We start from the raw sequence: 11624 nt of genomic DNA on the forward strand, positions 1-11624 counted from the left end.
TAAAGGGACAGGTAAAAGTGGTTTTCTCTTGGTCTTCTGGGGCAATAACGATCTGATTATATCCGGAAAAGCCATCTAAAAAGCAATAGAAACTATATCCAGCTAATCTCTCTAGCATTTGGTCGATAAAAGGAAGGGGAAAGTGATCCTTCCTTGTGACCTTGTTCAATTTCCTATAGTCGATACAGACACGCCATCCCGTGGTCACTCGGGTTGGGATTAAATCATTATCCTCATTCTGGACTACAGTGATACCTGATTTCTTGGGAACAACCTGAACGGGGCTGACCCACTTATTGTCTGAAATTGGGTAGATAATACCCGCATCTAACAACTTAAGCACCTCTTTTCGAACTACTTCTTTCATGTTAGGGTTTAGTCGACGTTGCATCTCCATAGACGGTTTGGAGTCTTCCTCTAAATGAATCTGATGCATACAAACGGTAGGACTAATACCCTTAATGTCTGTTATAGACCACCCTAAAGCTTCCTTATTATCTTGAAGTACTTTTACTAGCCTACTTTCCTGATCACTATCCAAGTCGGCAGCAATAATCACAGGTAAAGTCTCAGATGGGCCTAAGAACACATACTTTAGGTTATCTGGTAGTGGTTTGAGGTCCAACTTAGGGGGCTCTTCTAAGGAAGGAACTGAGGTAGTCTCAGAAGCTGGTAATGATTTGAACCTAGCTTTCCATCTATCAGTGTCTAACACAGGGGTAGAATATAAAAGAGCATTCACTTGTTCAATGGTACTATCATCGTCAAAATCTAAACCAAAATGGGATAGACAACTCTCTAATGGGTCTTCAGACAAGATGTTTGGTAATGACTCCTGAACTAAGGATTCTATCATATTCACCTCTTTAACACATGTGTCATCTAGCTCATAAGGTAGCTTACTGACATTAAAAATGTTCATTTCGATAGTCATATTACCAAAGGATAAATTCATCACACCATTTCGACAGTTTATGATCGCATTAGACGTAGCTAAGAATGGGCGACCTAAAATCACAGGTATCTGGTTCTCTGGGTCAGGGACAGGTTGGGTATCTAGGACCACGAAATCCACTGGATAAATAAACTTGTCGACCTCAATAAGAACATCCTCGATAACACCTCGAGGAATTTTGACAGACCTATCAGCTAACTGCAGTGTTATCTGAGTAGGTTTCATTTCACCAAGTCCTAGCTGTAAGTACACATGGTACGGCAGTAAGTTCACACTGGCTCCTAAGTCAAGTAAAGCTTTTTCTACCCGGTGTTTACCTATTGTACAAGCAATGGTTGGGGAACCTGGGTCTTTGTACTTTGGAGTGGTAGTGTTTGAATGATTGAACTTACATGACTAGCTAAAAAGGCTTTCTTATGGACGCTAAGTTTTCGCTTTCGCGTACACATATCCTTAAGGAACTTGGCATAAGCAGGAATTTGCCTAATTGCATCTAATAAAGGAAGGTTTATGGTAACTTGCTTAAAAACCTCCAATATGTCATTAAAGTTCGATTCCTTCTTTGTTGATGCTAATAGCTGGGGAAATGGGGCTCTAGGCACAGAATCAGACCTCTCAGGAACCGAATTGGCATCATCGGAAATTTTATCAGTCCCCTCAGTTAGTGGTCCTGAGGGATGAGATCCTGAGGGGTGAACTACAGTATGTTCACTATCGGGCATGGTTACCTGATTGTCTACTACTCTACCACTCCTAAGGGTTCTAATAGCATTCAATTGATTCGATGGTTTTGCACCTACTTCATGAACTCCTCTAGGGTTGGGGGTAGTCTGACTAGGGAGCCTTCCGTTATCTCTCTCACTTAAGGTCTTAGCTATTTGGCCGACTTGAAGTTCTAGCTTAGTAAGGCTCTGAGCATTAGTTTGAAAGTTCTGCTTGGTTTCCTGTTGAAAACTAATTTGACTCTGTGCTAACATATCCTGAGTTTTTGCTAACATCTTAATAGATTCCTCTAAGCTAGTCGTTTTGTTTTCTAGGCCTGATGAATTCTTAGTGTAACCAAAACCTGGGGGAGCATTAGAATTACTAAACTGACCTTGACTCTGGCCCTTAGACCATGAAAGGTTCAGATGGTTTCTCCAACCAGGATTATAGGTTTCTGAATATGGGTCAAACTTCTGACGGTTATCATACCTAGTGTTATTATAGAGAGCATTGGCTTGCTCTTCATTATTCTGGCCTTCCCAAAAAGGCTCCAATCTACCACTAGTGTGACCCACTTCTAAAGCTTCTAACCTTTTCGCTATAGCAGCAATTTTGGCATCTGATTCAAAGCTTCCTTCTACCATATTAACGTTTCCTCTGCCTAGAAGAATTGTTTTCTGGGGTACCCTATTGCTTTCCCACTGTTGGGTCTTTTTGGCGATTTCATGCAAATATGTCATCGCATCATCAATTGTTTGGTTTTCAAACCCACCTGTACAAATGGACTCTACTGTAGTTGTGGTGGGATAATCTAAACCCTCATAAAGGATCTGAACTAACCTAACCTTTTCTAAACCATGATGAGGACATTAGGCTAATAAATCATTGAACCTTTCCAAATACCTATACAAAGATTCTCCCTCCTGTTGTGTAAACGTGCAGATTTGCATCCTAATAGACGAGGTTTTGTGCCTTGGGAAAAACTTGTTCAAAAAGGAAGATGTAAGTTGTTCATAGGTTTCAATTGATTCGGAAGCCAAACTATACATCCACGACTTGGCTTTATCTTTTAAGGAAAAGGGGAATAACCTGAGTTTTAAAGCATCATCATCAAGGTTTCTAATTTTCAGGGTACTACAAATTTCCTCAAAGTCCCTAACATGGAAATAGGGGTTTTCATTTTATTTTCCTAAAAAGATTGGGAGCAACTGTAAGGTTCCAAGCTTAAGTTCATAATTTGCTTCAGTTTCAGGTAACCTGATACACGAGGGACGAGTAGTCCTAGTAGGATTCAACAAGGCTTTTTCAAAGTTGTCATTTCTGGCGCTATTGGACTATCAGGGATTCTTTCCTCAAACGGACGTTCAAAAACGGAATCTTCACGAATCGGACTTTCTAAATTGAGGTAATCAAGACGCTTAGAACTACTAGGTTTCTCTTTAACAAATCTACCTAGGGCGTCTCTTTTACATTCAGGCATGCAACATAATAAGGTAGGGAATTCTATGCAAACACAAAACAAGGCTGACTCAACCAAATCAAACCTAAATTTCTAGCAAACAAAAAGCATGATGGCTCCACTTAGATTGTTTCTAGACCAGCTTATATTCTTTCGAAAAGGAACTCGTTACAATCTGAGCAAACCCCTCTGGAATCAATCTGAGTCAAAGTAAGTTGAATCGAGGCGAGGGAAGCTTAGTGGATCTTTGATACCCAAGGCCTCACCGTTTACAAGGCGGCGCAGTCACGCATTCAACTCACAGAAACCTTCAAGAACTTCGAAGTATGCTCAAAAGAGTAACCAATATTCTTCGAACGACTTTCCTATTAAGCTCGTTACCCTATAGGTCTCTTTCTAGTCAAAATTTTAGGCTTAGGTTCGCGTTTGGTTTCGTTTTCCTAAGGCGGGAGAGAAGAGAACGGTGATGAAATCCGAAACCTTATCTTGTATGGCCAGTCCTTGCCCTTTACTAGGAAATTAAAGCAGCCGTTTTCAAGTCCTCAGCATATGTGCAAACGAAGGAATACAGTAAACCCGCTGACAGGGTATTCACGGGTGTTTCGAAAAACTTACCTCCCGTACCAGACGGGCGAAGAACCGCTGAAGTCGACTCGGGCCACGACTCCTATGTCATGTACGAACCCGAGGGGCCGAGGTGATATCGTAATCACCGTCCTTCTCTGCACACAATTTATATTTAAACCAACCCTTCCTTAGGGTTTTAAAAAAAATAATAATGTCCAAAGTCCAATGTCCAAGTGTCCAAAAAAGAAAAGAAAAATTACAAAAATAACAAACCCTAATACAGATCTCTCTTTTTTTTTTTATAAAGAAAAATAAACAAACCCTAAAAAAAATAAAATAAAATAAAAATAAAATAAAATATCTAAAAAGAAATTGTCTTCTTCTCCGTTCTTTTCGCTTTAAGCTTTCGCTCCAAGTCTTTATGCTTTAAGTTCCAGTCTTTATGAAATCACCAAACTCCTTGGCTCAATTCGCTTTATGATCCAAAACCTGTAGACAAAAGATAAATACCCAAAAACGTAAAAAAGAAGAAAAATAATAAAAACCTAAAAAATAAAAAAATAATAAAAATAAATAAAAATAAAAGAAAACGAAGCCTAAAAACCCTAAAAGCAAATCCGCGTCGGCGACGCCAAAAATTGATGTGATTGTAGATAGTGATAAAAGTGGTTCGATTATCAGACTTGTGAAGGATAAAATATAGACTTAAATTCTAAAACAAAAATAGAAAACTCAAACAAAGATGATGTTTTTATCAATATTAAAAGAACACTGAGGCTAAGATTCCACTATTTTCCAAGTTAAAAGTGATTTAAATCCAATATTTATATTTATTCAATTTTTTCGTTTAATTTGATTCTAAGATGTTGCAACAAGTAGATTTTTAAAATAACAAGTGTAAATCAAAAGCATGGGATATCAAAAACCTAAGTCCAAGCATATACCATCAATGGAAATCACAATTTTTGAATGAAAATCATTAAAACAATTCTCAAACAAGGAAAATAATCATATAAATGTAATAAATAAGATAAATAGAAAATACCACTCTTTATTGGAAAAATAGCTTCCTCTATCGCCTCAGCAATGGGGTTTAGCTTCTCATATCAAAAACAGGTTCAAAATATTTTTCCATTGCTCAAAAGTTCTTTTCAAAGGTGAAGAGACTCAAAGGGAGTAAAACAGTTCAATCGCAACGTTTATATGTGTTGCAGATCGACTGTTACAAGAGAAACAGAAGGAATAAGACTGCTACAGTAACGATAGAAGCGAAGTGTTGTAGAACAACGACAGTGTTCTGCGACAGTTGGGCGTGGGTTGATGTTCTTCGTGTTCTTCAGCAGCACCAGCAGAACAGCTTTCCTGCAACTCGTGATTTTTGTCTCCTCTGGTTCTCTAAACTACCCCAAACTGTTCGTTCTCCTTCTATGACCTATCCGAACTCCTTTTATAGCCCACAGGTCGATTGAATCTCAAGAAATCCTCGGTTATTCTTATCTTTTTCTCCACCTAAAGTCTCGGGATTTCTTTCCCTTCCAAGCTTATCTACGCGTCAACTTGGTTCTCCAAACTCTCAAGTACTCCCTGTAGACTGAATAAGGACCCAATTCATAACGTAAAATCCTCTGGTACTTCCATACATAAACCAAAATATCCGAGAATACACGGAACTCCCTTTTTTTAGCCAACTCGATGATCTCCTCCTCTATTTTCGAATCTAAAGGGATTACCAACTCTGTTTCGATGAATCAAGATAATCCCAATCCATCTCCACGTCAAACTCCGACATAATCTCACCCAAAAGACGATAACAACTCCGATAAACTTCACCTCCTCTGTTTGCTTCTCCCGGCCTATCTAGCCCAATTGGTTGGGTCCAATCAATCACAGCGACCCTGTTATGCTATCACAGGTCCAGTCCAACGAAAATAAGCCATTGAATCTCCTTATAAATCGCTCAAAATTCGATCTCCAGATCTGCTTCGCTGCTGCAACAGCTTCCCGCCAAAAAGCTTCATTTGAATTGTGAAGAAGAGGCTCCCCCTATCCAGAGCAGGGGTGCGAATAGAAGCTGCCTTGAGGGTGTCCGGAGGGTGCCCCTTAGTAATTTGGGTACCCTTTATCCATAGTGAGAGTCTGAATAGCATGTGTCCTCCGGGCGCTTTTACCAACTTTTCTAGTCGATTTTTCCAAAAATGATTATTGGCCAAAAATACCTACACACATAAAACACCGTAATAAGTACAAAAATGAGCACTATCAATTATAGAATCGAGACAAATTAGACACAAAAATGTGTCTATCACTTAGTAGATCATAAAGCATCATTAAAAAGCGTTACCAAAGCGCTGCCTCATAATACATATATATAGTTTTTTTCTACATGAAAACTAAGAAGAACGCATAAGAAGAGGGAAAGGAGTCTTGAATATGATGACAATTGTTTTTTCTTTTTCATTTTCCTTTTCTATAACTAGACAGCTGGTTTATTATTAATTTTAACAGGTTGCTACGCCTTGGACAACTGGCTTCCTATAAGCTATACACATTTTTGTATGATCAGTAGCTGTCATTACTCTCTTTTGACATCTAGCTACCATAGCTTATGTATAAAGACAATATCTTAATAGCATTGTAAAAGAAAAAAATATCCGACTTGTTTCTACTTTCTAGAGCGCACGTTTCAATGCGTTTCTTATTCAAAGCGCAAAAAAGCGCGCTCTGATTCACGCTTTGCATATTTCTGATATGTCTTGAATATATTTGTTCAACACTTCAAAATATGGTAACAACTTTCGAATTAGATCTTTTTTTCCGTGTTGGCGTTGCCAATCTGCACGATACTTTGTTTCCACATCAACAACATCACTTTACTGGCTTGGCTTGTATTATCGCAGAAACACATGAGGCGATTTCCTTATTTATTGTAATTAAGCGTTGTGAAGACCCATTTGTATCACTATCATTAATGTTCATGGTTTGTTCTTGATATTTCATAAATATGTTATTCCATGTGATATTACCATGTTGTTGTGCACCATTGGTACAATCTTAGGTAAAATAAAAAATACATTCATCTTCAGCGAAAGTGATTTTTTTTTTTGTTGCCCTGTGATTGAGGATCCCTATACAGAAAATTACGAAATTATGAAGTATGATTAGTTTATAATATTTTAGATTAGAATAATAGTGAGAGATTGAAAAATTCTAGAGAGATTTAGAAATTCTGGTGTGAGTTGAAATGAGGATGAAGTTGAGTATTTACAAGGGAATTCATGGCCTTTAGATGATAAGTAACTGAACAATGATCATATCGTTGAGAGATATAAAGACTATTGTTGGCGCTTTAGTACCATCGGTCGATCTAGAGACCATCGAGCAATGGAGTTTCTATCGCTCAGTAAAGTCTCTATCATGTAATGCCCTAAGTGGTATATTTGACACTTTGGAAGTTAAGTTTTCCAATTTGCCATACCCATAGTGGGTGCAAAAGTGGCAAACTATGCATTTTGACTAGTGCATAGAAATATGACGAAAAATACATATTCTAATAATGATTGAGATAACGATAACGGCTTTACTTGGTTACAAGAATATTTTTATTTTCAGTCTACCTTGACAACCAATGTATGACCATCCTAGCTAACTCCTTATTTCTCCTGAAAATCTCATTGTTCCACAAGAGTGTCACCCATCAGATTCATCGTAATGATCAGTAAAGTAAAAATCATTAGGAAAATAATTGAGAACATGATGTCCACAATACATATTTTATTTGACCGAAGTAAGTAATGAGACTAACATCTTGTTATGTCAAGGAAGACACTTCACTAATCTTGAGTAATGGTACAAGTACACTCTTTTGGTCTGACAATTATATTAGTGAAGCTTCCCACAAAGATAGATTTCCAGGATTGTATAAGTTATTGAACTGGATATGATTTCTGACCAAGGGGCCTGAAATTTTAGCTTTAAGAGAATGTTAAATGAACAGGAAATGGGAGAAGTTGCCAATTTGCTTTAACCGCTGGAAGGATTTGTTGTTACAATATATAATAGTATTGTGGATGATTTTATAAAGTGGAATTTTGCCGCTGAATTTTCAGTTACTAATTGCTATGCTTCGATGGATGTAGATGGTTTTTTGGTTTTTCAGCATAAATAGGTCCTACAAAGGTGGCATTTCTAGTATGGTGTATGTGATACAAAGGAGCGCCAACTCTGGACTACCTGCTAAAGGATGGTAAGGTGAACTCTAGTACTTGCTTGTTCTGTAATGTTGAGCAGGAAACCCAAAATCGTCTTTTCTTACATTGTCTGAAGACTAGGAAGATACAAAGGTATTTCTTAGATAGTTTTGGAGTGAAATGGATATTTTCTGAAAGCACAAAATCTAATGTTTGAGAATGATCTAACAAGAAGAGAAGCAAAATGATAAGAAAAATCTGGGGTGTTCTACCTTTTGCAATCTGGTGAACTATTTCGAGGGAGCACAATTGCAGGCTCTATAACAACGAGAGATGTAATTTCAACTAGTTAATAGCGTCAGTTAAATGTACCCTTTATAGTTGGTCTTTCAATATTTGAGAATTACTTGTTTTTTTCTTCGCATAATTGGGTATATAACCCTCAAATGTATTTTTCTGGGTAAAAAAAAAACAAGCAAATTTAGATATTGTTTAAATACCCAAAAGATCTTTTACAGATACCAGATTTTGTCTTTTAGTAATTTATTTTTGTTGGCAGACAAACGTGATATTCCTTTATAAAAACTAATAATGTTTCCTCGTCTTCTTCCACATAAAACGTGAACTGAAACTCAACCTTAATTTTGATCAGAACCAAGCTTTGTTAGTTTATCTTTTGTGCTCATAATAATGAAATATCTCTCACCCACAAATCTCATGAATCAACGCCCAATCTTTCAACAAATATACATTCAATTGAAGAATTAAAGTTAAAAATCAATCAATCCCCATAAAACCAGGTACCAAATTAATTTGAATCTTTTTGACAAATAATTATCATCAAATTTTTTATTAATAAGAATAATAGGGTTTTGTGGAAGATAAACCTTACCTTTCTTCTCATCTCCGATTTAAAAGAATGAACATTTTGATGGAGATTAGTTTATGAAAATAGTTCTCATGAAGTTGTCAAGACACGAAATACAAGAGTTGTGCATTCATTTTAGATAATAAAGATTCATATGGGATGCTTCGTATATTCATATGGAATGTTTCATAGATTTGTTACAGATTCAACCTAGATGAAACTGGTTTCGTTTTAGTTTAAACCTGGATGAAACCGGTTTCATCCTTCATATTCAGACAAATATTTTTTTTCTTAGGATGCTTCCGATACCATCATGCATATTTAGACATTTGTTTATTATTATATTGACGGAAATGTTGGGGTTTGTTATTTATTTGTAACCATTGATGTGGAGGTGTTTCTTGCGGTTGAAAATGTTGGTATAGATGGTGGTTGCTAGATTTAGGAAAACGTTTTTCTCTAGCAGCACCATGCCCACCACCTAGTAGTTTATGAAGTCATCAAACTATAGTTTTGAACCATAGTTATCATCGAGTTTAAGAGAAACCCAAGATGTATTACGTGTATTTTTGTTGGCATATAAATCCATGTTTATAGTTTTTTTGCCGGAAGAAAATCATTAATCTTGAAACTTAAGATTTAGATTAGATAGATGTATTAGAAACCATTACAGTACAAAGAAAACAAAAGAACGACATACAATATATTGATCATAGGCCAAGATTACTGATCACCATTCAACATTACATATAAATAACAGAAAACATAAGAAATTTATCTGCATCAAAACCCAAAGAAATCTCACGATCCCTTATAAAAGTTTTTTCAGACTAAAAAACATTTGAATACACTGGACCAGTATTAGATCAACAGTGAGTTGAAACTCAAATTACTAGGTGACAAACACTACTTGTTTGTAGCATGTTTTATCATAACATATTCGTTTCAAAATTAAAGGAATCATTTGAAGTGCATGTTCCCTGAAATTAGTTAGATTCAAGGAATCATTAACAATTGAAGTTGCAATCCCACGTACTAATTAGTTGGATTCAAGGAATTATTAACAATTGATGTTGCAATCCCACGAAGGGGTGCACATACCCTACCCATATCTGTCAATCCTACTCTACCCGCCAGTGTTTTAACCGTATCCTATCCTACCTACTATTTGGAGGGTAGGGTAACGGGTAAAGATTTTTGTAACCGCCGTTAGATGGGTAGGGTGACGGGTAAAGATCGAAATTATCCTACCCTACCCGCCTATTTATCTAACAGCCGTTAGTAGCCGTTGATTTTTCTATTATTGATCATCTTTGCCGTTGGTTTTTTATTAATCAACTCAACCTAAAAACTAAATTCATTTTCGTTTCATCTCTTCATACTTCTCCTGTCTACACAGGATCTCCCAGAACCCTAGATTGAAAACCAGTTTGTTTCTCAATAATTAGAAATCAAAGTTAGAAATCAAAGAGGAACCTCACTCTCATATCGAAGATCGAAACTCACTGTCACAATTCATTCATCGTCCTAACCGAAATCAAAACGTATGTATCAGTAGAAATCTAAAGTAACCATTTCCATCGAGTATCTTTTTTACCTCCAAACACAAAAGTTTCAGGCTTACAGCTAAACTTTATCTTTGGGGTTTGTCAATTTTGGGTGCGAGAGGTAAGGATCTCCCTTAGTGGTTTTGTTTTTAAAAAAAATTTCTGCCCTTAATTCAATTGGTTAGTTATTTGATCAAGGTGTTGTAGATTGATTTCATTTTTTCAATTTATAACTTGGGTAGGTCGTAATGACCATGATTGCATGTTTTCTTAATTTTTTTTAGGGAAATTAAATTATGATTCCTTATTTTTACATGAGTTATGGGTTTCTTTATTTTTTTGAAATGACCTAGTGTTGCCTCTGTTGTTCTTCTAATACTGTTTTTTCATTAGGGTATGACTGATTTATGTGATTCTGTGTATAATCATCTTGAGATTTGATAAGCAGTAGCCATGAGTATGTTAGGTTTCAGTTCAAGTTTTTGATTTTTTTCAATTCCATTCTCAAAATCTGTGATGTTGAGTTGAGTTATTGTATAGTTAAAATTACTTAAGCTAATTGTGTTCAGTGTCTATCGCTGGTTGTCAAATCTTGGCTGTAAAACCTTTAATGGATAAAATGCAAGTGTTATATGTTTCTGCATAGTATTGTCTGGACTTTTGCTTTGGATAAGGCTGTTTTGGTTTAGTGGTCGATGGATGAAAATGTGCATACAGCTAGAAAGGCTTGGAAAAGCACATTCTGTTGATTAAGGATTTTGTTCATCAATGTAATGGTTTATGTGGCTATAATAGATCCAAAATATCAGTTATTTTGACTGGGGCGGGAAGCTTAGAAGGATTCATTTACTCTTCCATGTGGTTGTTCTTATACTAACCATTGTCGACCTTGGTGAACTGATGTGCGACATTAGAATTTACACCTTGCTTTGTAATTAGCATTTATATTCCTGAATTCTTTTTAATTAGGATTACGGGTCTGCTGTCAGTTCAGCGGGTCCTACAAACAAACATTGGGGGTTCTCTTTTGAACCCAGGATGAGTCTCTCTACAAGATAGGATCATTCATAGAGCTGTAAATGTATTCTGATGTAAGCACCGATACGTCGTTCAGTTGTACGAGGTATCTTCTTTTTGCACTTTAAATTGGTAATTTTTGTAAATGTTCAACATGCTTGGATCCTGATTCAACCCAATTGTGCCATAGGGCAAAACTTGGGACATACGGAATCTTGACTCAACCGTTTATACTTCTTCTTCATGACCAAAACTATACTACAAGGTTGTCTCTATTTTACTTTAATTTTTATTTTTTGTCATCTTTGTAAATGATATA

Source organism: Papaver somniferum, chromosome 5 (assembly GCF_003573695.1).
Source record: "Papaver somniferum cultivar HN1 chromosome 5, ASM357369v1, whole genome shotgun sequence".
NCBI classification, from domain to species: Eukaryota; Viridiplantae; Streptophyta; class Magnoliopsida; order Ranunculales; family Papaveraceae; genus Papaver; species Papaver somniferum.